Source organism: Dermacentor variabilis, chromosome 3 (genome assembly GCF_050947875.1).
Source record: "Dermacentor variabilis isolate Ectoservices chromosome 3, ASM5094787v1, whole genome shotgun sequence".
Lineage (NCBI taxonomy): Eukaryota > Metazoa > Arthropoda > Arachnida > Ixodida > Ixodidae > Dermacentor > Dermacentor variabilis.
The window spans coordinates 106,983,492-107,002,713 of NC_134570.1; the positions used below are offsets into that span (position 1 = coordinate 106,983,492).

General features: G+C 50.2%; 1 protein-coding gene across 3 annotated transcripts in view; it reads left to right on the plus strand.

The window, feature by feature from the left end:
• Positions 1-19,222, plus strand: part of LOC142576144 (uncharacterized) — a 146,115-nt gene that overhangs the window by 73,535 nt on the left and 53,358 nt on the right. The window lies entirely within an intron of this gene.

The following is a 19,222-nucleotide window of genomic DNA, read 5'->3' on the forward strand; positions in this document are numbered from 1 at the left end:
AAGTTGGGCTCACAAATGACGATGAGTGGAAACCCATTGGTGTAGACAAACTGACGAAAATCTGAAATTCGTGATTTTAGCCCTCTGGCGTTCCACTGGATGACGGACGCTGCTTTGACTTCTTTCCGGAAGGATGGGGTAGGAGTAGCCATCTTTCTAGTTGAGGGATGCAAGCACTGGGCTTAAGGCGTCCAAAACTTTAAGTGCGCTTCGAGCAGATGGTGTCCTCATGTCCACTAAAAGCGCTCGAATGGCCTCCATGAGAGAACGTAGCACCGAGATGACTTGACGGTCTGTTTTAGGTGAATCATCCATGGCCGGAGAAGGATCAGGTGGGGCCCCGACCTTCTGAGGTTCTTTCGCAAGGGAGCGGCTCGGTAGCGTAGGCCATTCCTCTAAAGATAGAGTCTTTTCTGCTTCCTTCGTGGAAGTGGTGGGCCCTTTCGCGGCGCGGCTAACTGGCACCGCAGAGGAGTGGGTACTGTCACTTCGCGCATGCGTCTTCTTCGAAGACGTACGATGGTGCCGACGTCGACGCCGACGCCGGACTACTTTGGCTGCCTCCCTGTGGGCCGAATTGTCTCTGGCCATTTGCTTGAGAACCGCGCGTTCCCTCTTGATGCGGGGACAGTCTTTCGACGAGGCCGCGTGAGGGCCGCTACAGTTAGCACACTTCAGGACCGTGGCACCGCAGGTCTGTTCTGCATGAGGTTCAGCGCAACGGGGACACAGAAGCGAGTTGGGACACACGCCCTTGACGTGTCCTAGCCTGAAACACTGATGGCATTGAAGCGGCTTCTGGATGAATGGTCGGACCGGATGTCGAAAATGTCCGACTTTAACGTGGGATGGGATACAATCCCCCTTGAATATTACTTTTACGCAGCGCGTATTCCCAAGGCGGCGCACTTACGTAATGATCGTGCCTTCGTATGCCGGCTTGATGAGGCTAGGTAAGTCATCATTAGGAATGGCTATGTCGATGTCGTAAATCACACCGGCTATGGATGTGTCGTCGATCGGGATAAAGGGGCGCATTTTGATTCCGCCTAGCTCCGTGATCGCTTGAAGTTTTCCAAGCGCACTCGCGTTGTACACGTCTATGGCGAGTATATTCTTGCGTGGATTTATTCTTATATCTTTAATTTGATCCGGCACCGCACGTTCCAGAAAAATGGATAGGGCTTGCCTGTTCAGCAATCGTAGGTTGCTTGATGGCTCTTCCGGCATATAAATGATGACGTGTGGCCAGCGCGCAGGCCTTGACTTCATAGTCGTTGTGCTCGCAGGAGTTGACGGCGCTGTGTTGACGATTTTTCTTCTCGCTCTCTTATTCCGGACGGGTATGAAGCCGTCGTCGGATGAGTCGTCCGACATGGAGTACAGCTCGGTGTCTTCGGTGTCACTGGGGGAGCCAACTCGCTTCCTTGCGGTTGACGGCAGTGATGACGTCTGGCCAGGCGGGCCTCTAGCATGCTCCGCGTCCATGGCTGCAAGACGGGGAGGCGAGGCACCTCGAAAGATTTTACCAAAAATTCACAGAGCACAGAAACAAGTGTTCTGCCAAGAAGACACTTCGTCGTCTTTTCCGAGGTCACAGGCACGGTAAACGAGTGCTTATCCTCGGCGCCACGCTAGTATTGTTGGGAAGAGACACGGAAAATTATGGAGGATGCTTTAGCTTCGTCATTAATAGGGGAACGCGGTGGTATTCAAAGATCACTAAGTGCTTCTCACGCTTTTCCCCAATTGCAGCTTATGTAACCGTAATGTTTACTGGGAAACGCTGACGCCGAACGCTATGCACGAAGGCGAGCTTTCTGGTAGAGACGCGGCCTCTTACGTGGACCACGATGCGGCGGAGACGGGCGCCATCTGGAGGTATTGCAAGGAACCGGGCGCGCCGCTTTATCCCCAGCGCGCCGGCGTGCGCAAATCTCGGAGGCCATGGCCGCTCTGTGAATGGTAGGAACGTTAAAAAAGGGGCTTGCGTTTCTTGAAGTTTCCGCGTGACAGAATTATGTTTTCTCGCATATCCAAATCAAAGTCCGACGCTATCACGTCTATAGCGTGTGTGTAAGTCGTACTTTATGATTTTTGTAACGAATTTTACCTTGGGAAATTCAATTGGTTCAGCAACTTTCTTGCGTTACATGGAGGGCCTGCGTGTTTGGGTACGCGTGGTTCGAAGTTTATTTTTGCCGTAACGACGTCTGACGCTGGACGTCGACTCCGGATTTTCAGCGACGCGGGACCCTTAACGCTATCGCATTAGTGCGTGCGACGGTCGACCGGGTGAGCACCACCGCTGCCATCAACGCGCACTGTCAGTTAGCGACGAAGCTGAACGGACGCACCGGCATGCTCCGCCGAGACGGGCGCAATTGAAGTTAAATAAAAGCACGTGTGCTGTGTCAATGCTCTCGCACAAGTTAGACAGTCATCGTAAATGCGTTCGGGCACATTTATTTTCTTCTTTCCACTGCTGCATGCAGAAAACTGGCAAAAACAAAGTCCCGTACACAAGCGTGTTACACGGCGACTTAAAATGCGATAGCCAGTGACAACCTAAGAGTGAGTGGGAAGTGTATACGCCGCGCTCCAAATCGAAGATAGTTTGTTCGCTTGTACTACTGCAGCGACGTCGCGGCAGAGGCGAGCTATATATACTCCCGATATCGGCGCGGCTCGGAAGAACCATGTTTTTGCATCGCGAATCGGAGTCGCATAGGATATGTGTAATTGTGCTGCTTTCTTTATTTGGGTGCAGCTTCTGCTGGAATTCGTAGGTTGTCATCGAGTATAAGTACGAAGCAGAATAAGCTGGAGACGCAACACTATACCTGGGGAAGTATTCCGGAAAAGCTTCTTGATGCAGTTTTGGTGTTAAAGGTGGCGAAGAGCGTAAATATGGGAGGGGCAGTGTCAATCTGTGAGGCAGTTTTTTTTTTTTTTTTTTCCCACATGACGTGCGTCACGATATCCTCTTATATAGTTTATACGACCGTGCCTTCGTGAGTGCATGTTGCCGCTGCTGGCCAGCCAGACGAAGTGGCGTCCTGGATATATGTGGCCTCCCTAATACAAGAGGCGTTCGGGTTATGAGCGGCGTCCCGCCGTAGTTTGCGCGTGCGTGCAGACATACCAGCCGCGCATTAGCGCAAAGGCATGAGTTCGCGTCTCAGTGGCTGTAATGGACAACGCCTTGGCTTTCTTTCGCGGGTGAATGTGACGATGAGAAGGTGGGCTTGACTTTCACGACACGATTACGAGGACGACTACGACGGCCAGCCGTCACCGGCGTAACGAGAAAAAAAAAAAAAACGAACGGAGCGCCCTGGCAGATCCAATTTCCTTAGTGTTAAGCGCTGTTACAGTAGAAGAGCGCAAAAAACAGCAAACAGGGAAGTGATCACTCGCTAGCTTTTACGCATGCGTAAATTCTCGCACGTCGTGGCATTCATTGTTCAACAGAGCGGACCGTAGCAGTCCCCTTGCTGTGGCGCCTCACCTTCGCAGATCCACTTGCACCTTAATGATTTCCGCGTTCGTCGTCTCTCTCCCGGTGTACGTATTACAAACGCCCTAACGCCACTGGCATTCTCGCTTCATTGTCGCCTACTGTCGGACTTCTCTACAATGGATACGAACCGGTGTGCTCGCGTTTGCCTGCGACCTTCGTATCGCGTTAATAGAGAGTTTTAGAATTGGGGGCACAAGGCACTGGGCCCCCAAGCCGCGTTGCGTCGGTTGCTCTTGGGTTTAGATGAGCAGCAGAGTTCGAGGATTGGGTCGAACGCAGACAGCGTTGGGTTGAGCGCTCGGGGCGCCGCAGTGTGGAAAATAGACAGGTGCTTGAAAGCAAAAAAAAAAAAAAAAAGGAACCTTTTTTCTTACAAGTGAAAACGAACAGAATGCATTTTTGAGCAAAAAGAGCGAACAATGTAAGAAACGTAATCACTGTTTGTACCGGTTAGTATTACAAATTAAGTGTGCGATTCTAAGCCAAGCAAAGCCAATCGAAGCGAAGTGCTCTTAGTTGGTGTTTTCTTGTGTCGCGCTGCGAAAAAACTGAGTTCACTCGCGTGAAATGGCGAAAATCAGTTGAAGTAAATAAAGTTTGCTCTGCGACCATCTGCTGTACGTCATCACTGTCACCCGCGAGGGCGGCCCAAGACGGCTTGGGGGCCCACGCTAGCTTTCGATTCTTGGGTTAACGCGAACGCAAGAACCCAAGACTGGCTTGGGTTCTGCGCATGCGCACTTGTGGCGCGCAATTTTCTTGGGTCCCCAAGACGCTTGGGCCCCCAATTCTAAAACTCTCTAATGTTTCGCGTGCGATGACGCTCCGAACGTAATGCTGTAATGATAAGCACCCTGCTTGGTTTGAGGGAGGAGAGGAACGCAAGTTATCTAGAATGGCAGTCCATGTATCCGGTATACACTCGCCTCCGTAGTCTCGGACGATCCTGGATTAGAAGCTCGTCCATCCACTCCGCCGTGTTGCGCACGAGCGCCTGTCCTCGGCGTCTGTTGAACACGCTGCACTTCTCAAGAACTGTCGTGGATGACCATGAAGGCTGCGATGACCACTTCTGTCGAAGGGCTGGCGCTGCTATATCTACTTCCTTCAGGTGGAGGAATGTCTCAGAATACGGGAGACGGAGGAAGGGGGGGGGGGGGGGGGGGCGCTATAGTCCGATATATCTCCCAATGGATAAAAGTATCCAGCACGCGTATTTACAAAGGAGCCCTTACGCTAGAATCCTTCGCACAGAAGAGAAAGTTTCATCCAATCTTGTCGCTGCCCATATATATCATCAGCGCAAGCGACGGCCCCAAATTACCAAGAATACTCGCAAACGATTTTTTTTTTCTTTTTTCGGATTCGGCCCGCAGCTTACTTGACAGCAAATCGATTTTATGTGTGCATAAGTGGTTGGAAATCGAAGCCGCCGCCGTGCTGCCCGCGAGCCTGCCCGACGGTTATATCTCGGCATAAAGGGTCCACCGTCCGGAAAGTGGACTTCGCGTTCAGGCGGAGTGAATACTGCAGCCTGAGTGAAGGTCGGCGACGTATACGGGACAGGAACCCGGGCCTGCGGCCGTCTGGCATGCGAACCGCGCCGCCGCTGCCGCCGCCACGCGGAGAAGAGAGGCCTTATCCGCTAGATTCCGGCGAACGATAAGTGAGACAAGGGCAATTTACAGCCGCCGCCGTCGCGCTCGGCGGCCTGCACAGCGGCACACCGACGACTGCGACGACGACGACGACGAGCCGCGTCTCCCTTTCCGATCGATTCCCTGAAAACCGGCTGCCCTCTCTCTCTCTCTCTCTCTCTCTCTCTCTCTCTCTCTCTCTCAATGGGCGCATTCGCGGGTGGTTCAGCGCGGTTTGCTAGCAAAGCTGCTGCTATATGCTATGCGTTGATGTTGCCGTCTGCTTGCTGCCTTTCTGTCCCCGCGCGCACCTACACTACAATCGCGAGCAAAAAGCAGCGATGATGCGTGTTGGCAGTCTTATTGCATCCTGCATTCAAAAAAAGAAAGTACAGATCGTTTTGAAATTTAGGGGCGAATGAAGGGAGGCAAATAAAGCTTAATAAGCGAAGCCACAAGAACGTCTCAAGCCACAAGCACGAGGACCAGACGAATCCGTGCGCAAACCGTCATTCCCATGTACGGTGGCTGAACAATCGCAGCGCCGCCAGGTTTCCCTCGAGTAATAATGGTAGGAAACGATATGCATGGCAGTACATATACATTTATGTGCACGGGTGCGCGAATATCCGAAATTTTCGAAGAACGAGTCGAACAGTCTCTCATTAACAAAAAAAAAAAGATGAAAATGAAAGATATCGTAACACTCTAATGGCGACGGCTACTCCTTTTGACATAATTAGGAATAATAACGAGAAAAATATTGCAAGGTGAAATGGAACGTCACAGTTCTATCAATTCTATGGTGCAGAGTAAGCTAAAACGAGTAAGAACGTCCGCACATTGTAGACACGCGGGGCTACATTGCAGTAGTGTCCTATTTGATTCGATTATTCAAATCGAATTAGTCACTATTCGTAAATAAGAATATTTTTCGAATAACTTTTAAAATACTTCGAATCGTCTGCTTAGTGCGATCAGACGTATAATATTGGCAAATTTAACGCTTGTAAATTTAATCCTGGCGGCCATACTTATAGAAGAGGGAAAACACGATGGCGGCTATGCTGTGCAGCACGCTAGACTTTGCCGGCTAAATAACGATTATTCGGAATCTATAAAGAGCCGCCATATATGTGCGAACAAACTGCTTATTTGTTTCTGACGCTGCACTTCTGGCATTTAATAAACTCTACGCTTCGCGAAACGCAACGTAATGGAAGCTAGGAACTTGCACGTCGTGAATATGCTAGGATATGAACGTTGTTTGGTGTAAATGATGGAAATGGCTGTTCGTTATTAAAAAAAAAAGAAAGAGTCGATTTAATTCGCTTCTGTTTCCTATTTGATACGATTCGATTTGCATCGGCCATAGCATGGTGGATCTTCGACATCGGCCACCATGTCCTTGACTGGCTATATTTAGAACGCACTCCCAGGGTATAAGACTTTGTGCCCATATATTACGTGACTACCCAAGAAATTCGCCGGGATGATCTGTATATCTCAATTGGTAGCTCATCCCAACGCTTAATCCTAGAAATGTGGCTTCGCCTCGCATCGGTGGCAAGTTCTTTTTTTTTTTTTTTGCTTGCATTTTTTCTTTCTCTTTTTCACTTATCACTTCTTCGTTTCGATTAAAACCACAGGAAAATTTTTCCTGTGTCGCACGTCGCTCCAGTGATTGTCACTAGGGGAGCTGTTGTCGAGTATCTCGTAACAAAAATGTCCCCTTTCTTCTATGTGCAAGATGATTCGAATTATACCGCACAATTTCACAAATGTCTAATTATTGAAGCAATTATTGAATAATTGAAGTATAATTGAAGTAATAGCAATTATTGAAGGCGCTCACATCCATACGCACTTAATTTTTCTTTTTATTCGTTCGACAGCTGACCCAGTTCGTATTGACTGTGCGAAACAGTATTACTAGAGTAACAGTTATGATCGTACAATAACTGTACACAGTACACTAGCAAATGGATAACGACAGACGAACATATCTGTCACTTTGCTGAAGAGGAACAAACGTGCACGCATATATATATATAGATGGAGATATGAGTGACCGTAGTTGCGTAGATTAGGACATTCCCAGATACGACAGTACATAACATTCGTTGTCACGAACTGTGCCTTTTATGTGCACTATAGCGATTCGCACGTATGCGTTCTACAATATCTCGCTCGACAAAACAACGGACCAGGCGCAACCGCTATTTGCCGAACCCATTCGTTTGTCCCCATCTTATTTTCTTTCCCTCGTCTTCCGTTACCTGCTCCTTAAGCTGTATACCCCGATCTGCAATCTGGAAGCTTAAATTCACAACGCCTGCTTCCATTCGAAATGCTGCATTCGAATCGCCGGCGGGATCTCGCTTGGCGCGCGAACACCGCCATATACCTACACCTCCATATAAGGCCGCACAGCACAATATAAGAAGAGACGAAACGTCTCACACATTCAGTCCGTGTCCACGGGCTCGTGTGTAGCGCGGGATAACGTGGGCTTCCTTCCAATGCGCTTGCAGTGCAAAGCGCGTCGTTCGCAGTGTCTGCACGTGCGTGCGCCAAAGCGCGAAGTATGCGCGAATGCAGACTAAGAGGAAGGGGGGCGACACGCAAAAACACGGAAGATTGCCGTCGCCGTTCGCCTTTGGAGATTAGTCCCAGTAAGCCTTCTTCTATCTTGCTTGGCGAGGAAGAGACCCGCCGGAGCTAACAAAACACCTTTTCGCGTGTGCCGGCCGGTGTAGTAGTATGAAGAAAGAACTTCGCGCCGCGAGGTCGCAGCCACGCGCTGTGTGTATACCAGCTTCCGCGTTCTGCGGGAAGCGCACTTCCTCGGATGTTGCTTGCGAGCGAGCGAAAACGCCCGCGTGCCCGACGCGTCTAACGTAAGCGGCTTTCGAGAAAGCTGCTCCCGCGAGAGTTTCGCGAGAGCGAATCCACGCGCTGTACCCGCTCGAACAGCTCGCTGCGCAGCCGGGTGCGTGATTTGAGCCGTCTTTCCTAAAAGTTTTTTTTTTTTTTTCCTTCTTGCGAAGGTCGGTTCACGATTCGGTGTAGTTCGCGGAGTCGCTCGGCGGATCGATGAATGACACGCGCGGCCGCACGCGTTGACGCGCCTTCGGTCCTGCCTTTCTCGGCTTGCACGTGTGGCGTTGTTAGCGCGTGAATGTGGGTGGGCTATATTTGTTATACGACGAGTGCTATGCGTGATTTGTTTTGTATTTGATAATAAGCCTATTTGCGCCTCTAGTGAGAAGGTGGGGCGGGAGCAGTTTGCTGGCAGCTTGTTTTGAATACCTTGTAAGTATTGGGCTCCCCGTATATATATATATATATATATATGATGTGCTGTTTTGTCAGCACAATATGTGAAGCCGGTTCGGCTTGTGGCCTCAGTCAACTCTATAGTGTCGCTTCTATTATATGCATATAGGGCTTCCTTTTGAACGTCGCCATTGCCTATTGAAAGGTCACTTGGAGAGCGTATTGGTTGCTGCGATTAATTAATCTAGGAGCTGCTCTGCCTTTTTTTTACAGACACCTTTTTTTTTCTCCACATATATAGCATACAGGCTGTCTACACATACAATTCTCTAATGAGTCAATTTATTTCAGTCCTATTGTTGCCCAAGTGGGCAGTTTTTATGGTATGTCAGTAGATAAAAGTCTAAAGAAAGCTCAAGAAGTGGCACAGGCATTGTGTAGACACCTTTTGTACCTTTAGTACGACATCTGTAGATTTCCTGTAACGGATATTCCTGACAGAACGTCAAAGCCTCCCCTCCCTTCCCGTAAATATGTTACTTTTCTCTGTGCAGCTCGTATGGTAACGAAATACTGCTCGGCTTGCAAACTAAACGTTGGCAGACGTTATTGCTCTCTTTTTTCGAAATAACTGTACTTTTATATTACAGCAAGGCACCTTTCCAGTCTTTGAAACGTGTCAGGTGTTCATCATCGCATTTATAACCGGCATTGTTTGCTCGCTCAGTAGTGCCAAGAAAAAAAAAACTCCCTCATCACCCAATATCACACCCCTGATCCGCGACGTTCGCGACTTCGTGCCGGCACGGTGTGTAGGTGTGTAGTCGTGCTATTTCTTGTCGTCGTTACCGTCGCGGCATCAATCGTTGTAGCGGGTATATACGCCTTGAGGCGCTCCTACAAATGTCCCTCTGTACTCCCCTGTTATTTTTTGCTTATTTATTAAGCTCTGCGCCCTTCTCGTCGACATTTGGGCCTCGAGCGCGGACCACCGGAGCCGCCGTCGCTAAACCGATCAAACGCTCCGGCGCCCTGATCCTCGGCACCTGACGTCAGCACCAGGACACAGCGAGTCGCGTGCGAGCGTCAGCGTTCGCTCTCTCTCTGTCGCCTATTATCGAGCTCCAAAGCCAATCTCTCGCGTCGCTTGAAAGAATGACGAACTTGAAACAGCTTGAACTTTCGGCCTCCCCCTTTTCCTTCTCTTTACACTGAGCTGGGGATGCGTGGCGTCAGGCTTGGCGCCGCGTTAGCTGCGTATGCAACTTTGCCTGGATTCGACTTCGCTTTGTGACCTCATTGCGTAACTTATAGTGCATGGTATGCGCAAGCGTCCATGCAACGGGCAAGCCGCCGTGCTGCTCTCGCGTGATTGAGCAGGGTCCTCATAGTTAGGGAAGCAAAGGTGACGGTTCACAGGGGCAGAAAGCGAGAGAGGCGCCTCAACCTGGCACGAGGTTCACAGGGACAGCCGAGGGGAACGAAGTGACGCAAAGAATGCAAGATTCCTTTCGAGGTTCGTGCAGCCTCGGTGTTGGCTCACCGCCTACTATATAAGCCCTTGACTTGATTGGGTGTTGTCGGGGTCCCTGAGAGAATTTGACGCCTGCGTTGCAGCAGAGCAATGGGCACCCTGCGCCTCTTATTCCCCACCCCTTTCATCCCCATCGTCGCGGATGAGAGCAAGGGAGAAAGGGCGAAGGGTTGGTGAAACGACTGCGTTCCGCGGGTGCATTGGGAGACCCGTGGAAAAGGGCACCGCAGCTCTTTCGAATACACAAAGTGCGCTGGCTTACGTATAATGCCGCGACCTGAAGCCCGAGAAGCTGCACGATGACGTTGGCTGCTTGCTGTATGTCGGCTTATATGCGGACACCTCGTGACCTTGTCCTCGTCGCTGAGCTCGCTCTGCGTTGTGATTCTTTGTGATGAAATTCACTCACGTGTATAGATTATTATTAAGTTTCTGGCATTTACATATATATGAGAAACATTTAGCGCGTGTTCTGCCTCTCTGTGGGCATATACTATACACAAAATTACACAGCAGTGCTGCGTTTGCTTTTAGAGGTCGCGGTTTGCATATTTCTTCCGACGAAATATGAACCGGCAGCTTCGAGAAGCGCGGGTACTGTTGGTACTTCGGCTGCCACAATGCCTCAAATGATGGTGATGATCCGCGCGCGCACGCGCGCGCGCGTGCGTGCGTGCGTGCGTGCGTGCGTGCGTGCGTGCGTGCGTGCGTGTGTGTGTGTGTGTGTGTGTGTGTGTGTGTGTGTGTGTGTGTGTGTGTGTGTGTGTGTGTGTGTGTGTGTGTGTGTGTGTGTGTGTGTGTGTGCGTGCGCGTGTGCGGCGTATGCTCACTAATACTTGATCACTGAATAAGCTTGCAACAAACATACGGTCACGCGATCCAGCGGCTGCAGTGGTCCTTAAATCACTGGACATGGACAGACCATTCGTCTGTTTTCACATTCTTATTCACGTCTTTGTTCTTATTGACATGAATAAGAATGTTTTCACATTCTTATTCACGTCTGTTATTCAACAGAAGGCAGCGTTGGTCTAAAATGCCTGTCGAACATTATTGAACCTCATTGTTACAGATTCGAATTCGCCAGCGCCTTCAAGCTTACCGCGCTTGCGTGCGCCCTTCGTGACTGATGTATACATTCTATAACGTGGCGGTCAATGTCCCAGGCTGTCGAGCCTGTCGTCGGCAGTCGTGGCAACGAAGTATTTCATTTCATGTGCTTCGTTTATCTGTGGGCGCTTAGTTCAAAAAATGTCCCGTTATACGTTATCTCGTTATACGTATACGGCCAGCCCTGTATACTCTCGGTCATTTTGTAGACATCCTCGTTGACAAGTGTACGGCGGCTTTGCTCAGCCACTGTCGCGCGCCGCGATCACAGCGCCGCAGCGTCGTGTTGTAGAAGAAGGCCGCCCCGGTGACGACGACGAACGCCGCTCGATCCGTATTACATAGCGAGGCCCGCGATCTTTCTCGGTCGACGAGTCCTGTCCGGGAGACTCTAGCAGGAAAGCAGAGTTCCCATATATATATATATATATATATATATATATATATACACGCACGACGCACACGCTCCTCCGAAAGCTGTCGACCGGCGCAGGATCGGTGCCATAATCCGGGCCAAATCCCATTAAGGCGCCATTTGCGCGTTCCGCCGTGAACCGATAACAACCTGTGTGCGCGTGTCCGGGAGCTGCCGCCCTCGCTTCCCGAACCCCGCGGCCGAAAAAGCGTGAACTGACGCCTTCCGCGCTTGTGCTTCTTGTGCAGGCGGCGGCCGCAGCTTAAGTTGTACAGTGTGCGTTTTACGTGATTACAAAACTTCCGCTTGCCTCCTCTCTTGATAGTTTCAATGGATCCAGTGCAGGCCAGCTCTTATTGATCGATGTGTATACAGGAAGAGAGTGAACATAATTCGTGACGAGGAGAAAAATAAAAATAGGAGCCATTTCACTCTGTTAAGGTGGGTGACTGCTGCGAAGCTGTAGCATATGACACAGGGTTAGAGAAGGGTGCATGCGTATATTTTCATAATTTCGTAATGATAGTGCACGATAGTTTTGTGATTACTGTGATATTCACTGATTGGTTCGGCTACAACCTTAGACGGAATCTTAACCAAAGTGAAATCTGTACACGAACGTTGTTGGGTACTTGAGTAACTTGGATTGGTGTGGCGCTTCGAGCCAAACTCTTCTAGCGCAAACTCAGTGAACCATTTCTTGTCTGGTTTCGATATGACCAAATTGAAGTCTCCAACGATGATCGTAGGGGTATACTGTCATCACGGTAACCCATGCAGAGCGCGGGGTCATGAACACCTCGCTACCACAGTTGGGTGCGCCTGGATATGTATATATACGCAGTAAATATCGAAATTCCGTCTTTAGTTGGTACGGCACAGACATCCCCACAGTCGGGGGCATTGCATCCTCCTGCGAGTAAAAGGTGTATGGTTGTACGGACATTTTCTCCTTTGCGTATATGACAGTGCCTCCTGCTCGTGAGTCCATGTGCTGTTCACAAAGGATTACAGTGTACCCGTGCGTCTTGATGTATTTATTTCATTTATTATGATAGTACGCGTTTAAGGTTAGATGCGCTCGGCGTTTTGTATGAATTGCCAGAGAGACAATGGCCGAGCCGGCCGAGCGCGAGCAACCACAACAACAACCGTCTTCTGCCTCTTCGTCTTCTGCTGGCTCCCGTATTTCGCACTACAATTATTATTATTATTATTATTATTATTATTATTATTATTATTATTATTATTATTATTATTATTATTATTATTATTATTATTATTATTATTAGGGGCGGAATGCTTGAAACCTGCTTCATCTCCGCCGCGGGTCAGTCCGGTATTCACTACCTCCGTTATAACATTTTTCCACACGGAGAGAAAGGACTGGTGCGGTGGTCAGTAGCCGAATACAATTGAGAAGACGGTTGAAGCCGAACGAAAAAGAATTGACAATGAAGAGAGAAACAGTTACTTACTTCGACTGAAAAAGTAATCTTTCAGAACTCTCTTTTTGTTAACCTCGTTGTAATATGTTGAGTGTCGTTCTTTTTTAATTTCGCCCTGGAACCCCAGCGCTGGTGCTTCAGCGTGACGTCATGTATTCCAGTGTATATCCTTCCGTATTTGGGTCGTTCTAGCTCAATAGCAGTCCTTCAAACTTGCCAGGCGCATGGCTCCTTTTGGAAACAATGTAGTTCATTTTTCTCGATATGAAGTTGACTAGGCTCGAACAGGCGATATCGATATCTGTGACGTCACTGCGAGTTGGTCCGGGAAATTTAATGCCGCGTTAGACACACCCATCTTTCGCTCTTGAGTCTTTCCTTGCTTGCCAGGTAAAGAGTGGCTTAATTAATTAATTAATTAATGAGAAAGTTTATTAATCTTAAAAGGGACCACTAAGCTACAGGTAGCCCTCAGTCCAGGGCTTCTCTGGGGAATTTCATGAACTTCTGGGCATAGTTCGCCAGGTGGCTATACCAAGCCTCTGTTATGCATTGCAGAAGCGCAGTCCGCAAACATAGGCAAGCTCTCTCTCTCTCTCTCTCTCTTACTCTCTGTAGTGTTTATATCCCATTTACGCGTATACCGCTGCTCTGTGTCCATTCAGCTGTACATTATATAGGTAACGTGAACGTCCCCTTCCCCCCCGCTCCCCCCCCCAAAAAAAAAGAAAAAGATCATAAAAAGGACAAAGGTACGCGTAAATTAGTCCTACTTCTTAGCTGCGCACACATTTTGCACCGACGCACGCCGTGTGTGCGCTAGTCAGCCACCAGGGGCGCCGTAGTAGCGCACGACCTCGGCAAATCGCGCGCTGCTCGTCACACTGTCTCCGGCGCAGCATCTCTGCGGCCGCCGCTCGTCTCGTATGCATATAATGCAATGCAAGGTCAGCGGAGCGCCTTCGCGGGGGTTTGCGACGCCGTGAACGACGCGCTGACTTCGGTGGTGGCGGTCTCTTTGAATTGCCGCTTTGTTGTCGCCGCGGCGTGTGTGCATATATATATATATATATATATATATATATATATATATATATATATATATATATATATATATATATAGCCACGGCCGCGCTCGAGCTGCTGTGGCGTTCCAGCGCAATTGCGTGGTGTAGCTTGCCCCAGAGAAACTGTATACCTGCGTGCTTTTGTAGTCCGCTAACTTTTGTCCGCCGACGACGGAGAGAGGTGGCGGGGTTCTGAGCGCGTGCGAAGTTCAATATATACGATCTTCCTTCGTTGCTTGACCCCCGTTGATGCAGGGCTTGGCTTGGCCGTATCCTTTTTTTTTTTTTTTTTTTTTTTTACTTCTCGGCTTACGCGGCGTCTCGCACTCTGGTCCGTTCGCGGTCCTCGTTAGGGAATGTCGCGAGAATGTCGTGGCCGCGTGGAGGAAGCGGTTTTAAGTGGCCTCGCGGCTACCTATATATAGGGACTGGCGCATTATGTAAAGTGTCTTTCCTGGAACATTTTGTATCTCTCACTGGGTTTCCTGTCCCCCATGCGTTCACGTCGAGTCACATTCGGGCTACATTGAAATGGTGGGCCCTCTTTTTTTTTTTTTTTTCCCTTCTTCGTGAACTGCCCTTCCATTTTCTCTCTGACAGCGTGCGCGCAGTTCTGAAGGTCATGCCGTGATGGTAAATGTGGCGCACGAGCGTCAGTACATATATATAGAACTCGTTACATTATTATTGTGCATTTTAGTATTTTTAGTAATACATTAGTATATTCGTCATCATTATTCTCATCGCCGTAGCCGCCGTCGTATAGTTGTGTCTGTGTATAGCAGCAGCAGTAGTAACAGCGTAGAAAATAGAGATATAAAGTCTATATCTGTAGTCTTGCCAGAGTATATACATCTTTGAAAGAGTGGAGAGAACAAAAGCTACGAACAGATACCTTTAAATAAAATCATTTCTATGCAACACCGACCCTTTTCATTCTTTCTTTACCCTAAAATGAAACGTGTATATCAGAAACCGCACCGGTTTTCGCGCTCGAGTCATGGGACAGTGCTTCGAAAAAAATAGAAAGGCTCCGAGTGTTTTTGTCTTAGCCGGAGTTTTCCATGTTCGCGGAACGCAGAAGCCCCACAAACTCGACGCCAAACTCTTTCAGAAACGCACACACACGCAGAGAAGAGAAAGAGAGCGATAGGGGGAATGCGAACGGAGGCACGAAAATCACTTTCCGGCGGCTGCTCAAAGGCTTGCGCTGTATACTACATAGTACATTCGCGCGCGAACAGCACCGAAAGCTTAGTTTAGCTCGCGCTCACTTTCTTGTTCTTCGCTTCTTTCTTTTTTTCTTTTTTTTTCTCTACCCACACGCAGATTACGCGCGGCACTGAGCCCGTTCCGAGCCGGGAGATTATCGTGCGCGCATGCGCGGTCGGTTATACTTTCACGAACGCTTTTACAGCCGCGTGTAAGGAACCTAGAGTGGGAGTGAATCCGAGGCGCCGCACTGGTATCTCGCCGTCCTGCTCCGCCGAGCGAGACGTCCGTCGCCTTCGCCACCAAATTCCTTTTTTGTGTGTGACTGTGTGTGACTGTGTGTCTATTTTCATCTCTCTCTCTCTCTCTCTCTCTCTCTCTCTCTCAGGAAAAGTGTTTCTGCAAACGCTTGCGCACTGTGCGGCACCTGTACGTGTATAGTGCGCGAATGCATATGCGCACGCACGCGTGCATCTATGGAAAACGCAATCCTGCGTAGCTCCCAGCTTCCTTGCCGCGTGGCGTGGATCTCCTCTGCCGAGGAAACAATCGCATACGTAGTACATACGTGCACTACACAGGCCACGCTGAGAACGAGTACGGGTTGATTCTACTGTTCCGACCTGGCGGTGATGGTGGCTGAAGCGGAAAGTTGGTCTTGTCGGGAGCTCGACGTGATTGAACATTTCGAGCGCTTTCAAGGTATAGAGGAGGAACGAAACGGGGGAAAAAAAGAAAAAGGAACGCGTCACTTTCGCTGTCACATACAGAATTCTGTTATTTGTGTCGGCGGCAATGTGTCTTCACATGCGTCTGGGCATGTGATGGGCACGTACGGGATCTGACGGTGCGTTTTTCCGTTGTCACATGATCTGAATTATGTTCTTTTTTTTTTCCGGGGTAACATCTGTTGAAGGCAAGCGTTCGTTTTGCTAGTTCTGGTGGCGCTGGCAGTGCTGGCTTAGTCTGGTATATTATGGTCTTCTCGTTGTCACGCAAATCGCTACCGCGAGTGCTCGACGCCCGAATGCCGGTTAATGAGAGAAACGCGTGTAAGACAAGTTTTGTGGATGCTGACACTCGGGTTTCGTGTTCACGAATAACTTTCCTACGAGCAGGCGACGGCCAGTCTGAATACAGCGAGCATGTGACTCGGCGAAGGCAGCTGCGACCAGTGGGGCAGAATTATTACGAACAAAAACTTTTTTTTTTTCAATTCGACCCACACTGTAGTTTCGATTCCGTTGGCGCACATTCAGCTCGTTGCACCCGTATTCGGTTCCCTTCTCCTCTGTTTTAAACGCCTCGGTTCCACTTTCTTTTTTTTTTCTCTCTCCCATATCGCTATCTCAAACACGCCGGAGAAAAGTAAGACATACACGTCCGTGGTAGTTCTCGCCGCTTATCTTCCAGCTCTAGCACGAACACCGCCGGTAACGCCGTCCACCCGGACAACACGTGGGTATCAGCATTTTCTCCTCTGGCCGCGTCTGTAGCTCCGTGTATGCCCGATTTTGCGGCGATAAACGGCGACTGGGATGCTTATCAATTTTAGCAGCCTCGCGCTCATTGATTTCCACAGCACTTCTCTTCTTTTTTTTTTCTCCTTATATATGTGAATATTGGCATGCTTATACTACTGTGCGCACATACAAATAGAAAAAGGGAAACAAAGAAGGAGAGGCAGGGGAGAATGAGGGAGGGAAAGAGGGCTACCGAAGACGTGCACGCTTATATAACTCGTCATGAACGAGCCTTCACAGTGTTTGCGCACGATCTTAGTAGGCATACCTCCTCTTTTCTACTAGTCTTTCCCACCTACTCTTACCCCCTTTTCCAGTGCGGAGGAGCCAACCGAACAGTTAGTCTGGTTAGCCTATCTGCATTTAGTTTATTATTCTCTCTACTTCTACATGCTTCGCGGTTACCGCAGAGTTTTCTACATGCTAAACTCTGCGGCCAGTCGAGGAGCGCTAGAAAAAAGCCGAGCCATTGGACCGCAAGCCAAGCGTTACAAGTGAGCTCACTGGGCAACGCTGGTCGGCGGACCCTTTCAGCGACGTTTTCCCCTTTCTCCCGGCACATTCGCAAAGGGTCACAGCGCGCGGCATACCGAACGGAGCGCGGCGCGGGATCGAGGGCTTCTTTCCTTCCGAATGGCAGCTGGCGTTGCCCGCGGCAGCCTCGGGGATTGCGGGCGCGATCGAAACCGAGGAGGTCTCCAAAAGCGTCCACGCCGCCGCCACCGTCTGCACATGTACGTAGGCCTGGCAGACTCGGAAGCCGACGCCGGTTCGTGCAGGATGCGGGGCTCCAGGCGGCGGCGGCTGCTTGGGCAGCGATGGTCTCTCCCTAGGCCAAAAAAGCTCTCTTTACGAGAGAGCGACGGCGGCATACGTGAGCAGCATGCTTATGGTATACGTGCGGATGAACAGCGGCATATTGAGAGAGCGCGCGAGGAAGAAGAGCAGGCACTCCACCTTTGCCGCTCACTGCGCCGCGGTCAGGTAAACACTAAACGCACGCCCTCTCTCTTCTCACTGCCTGTGGGGGAACTCTCTCCTCCACTTCTTTTTTCCTCCGAGAGCGCTAACGACACACATGCACATACACGGACGCACAACATGCCGCGAAGACAAAAAAGAAGCACGTAGGAGACGGCACTTCTTTCGCCGACGAAGAGACTGTGGGGGGGGGGGGGGGGGGCATGCTCGGAAGGTGGCGGCTGCGGTCGTCGTCTTTATCTCGCCGCCGCCGCAAGCAGCAGCAACCGCAAACGGTCTTAACCTTCGGCTCGCCTCCTCTTCGTCGAGGATCATGTGCCCCGCTGCCGCCACTGCCATCCATATCCGCGCGCTTCGCGAGGCCGAGGTGTATATCGGCGGCCAATCGACGACGACGACGCACTTGCACGCCGAGCCGCGCGGCACAAGGAGCGGCGGCGGAGAACGTAGCACGCAGGTCGTCTTCCTTCCGATTGCCTCTCTCCCCCCTCTTCATCCTCTCCGTTTCGCGTTCGTTTCACGTTTTCTCGCACTTGTGACTTGATTTTTGGACTTGCGTATGTAAGCGGGTCCCGATTGCTCGGCCGGTACTGGCGGCGCGGTCGGTCTCGCCCGGTTTTGTATGTGTGTACACACTCACACGCACGCCCGAAGATGGAGGACAAGAGTGTGTGCGGGCGGCAATAACGACCTCTTTGCGAACATATTTATGTATGAACACGTTAGCACCACTGCCGCCGCCAGCAAGAAGGCAGCGATCGCTCTGTATTGCTTACTTTTCATTTTCGTACGTATTTTTTTCCTCCGGGGTGTTTTCCTTTCTCCTCTCTCTCTCTCTCTGTGTTTCTCCCCCCCCCCCCGCTTTCACCCTCGTAGTCACTGGAGAGGGGGGTGTTTGGCTTCTGCGCCGCCGCGCCGTATCTCCACGACGGCCGCCGTTTTGCGAACTCGCGAAACGAGCGATATGCTTTCCAATTCGGAAGGCAAAAAGAAGACCGATCGGCGATCGGTCCGGACGCGGTGGGGTCCCGCAGGTGAGCTTTCGTTCCGCGCCGCAGTCGATCAATACAAACCCATGCGCCGAGGGAAAGAGGGTATACGTATGCGGCGCTGTTATACTATATCAGAACGATACGCTGCGGGCAGTTGCAGTGTATACTTCAGCAGCTTTGCCGTCCATGTAGTGCTATGGAGTAAGCAAACACTATACCTCCGTGCAGCTATACCTCAGGTACACCGAGAGCTTTCGATCGCGGTCGGGCTCCATCGCGATCGAATGCGCTTCGTGTGACTGGAGAATTACACCAATGCTTGTAGATGTTATTTCCCGGGGACGGTATTGTCTATAGATCGAACAGATTCTGGGATATTTTTACTTTCGTTTGACGTAAGATGCCGTACGTGAACCCGTATTCTCGCTTTTACGTTGCTTGTTTAAATAGCCGCAAGGAGTGTCGTGCCAACTCAGAGATGTGGTGGTGAGGTAAGGCAAG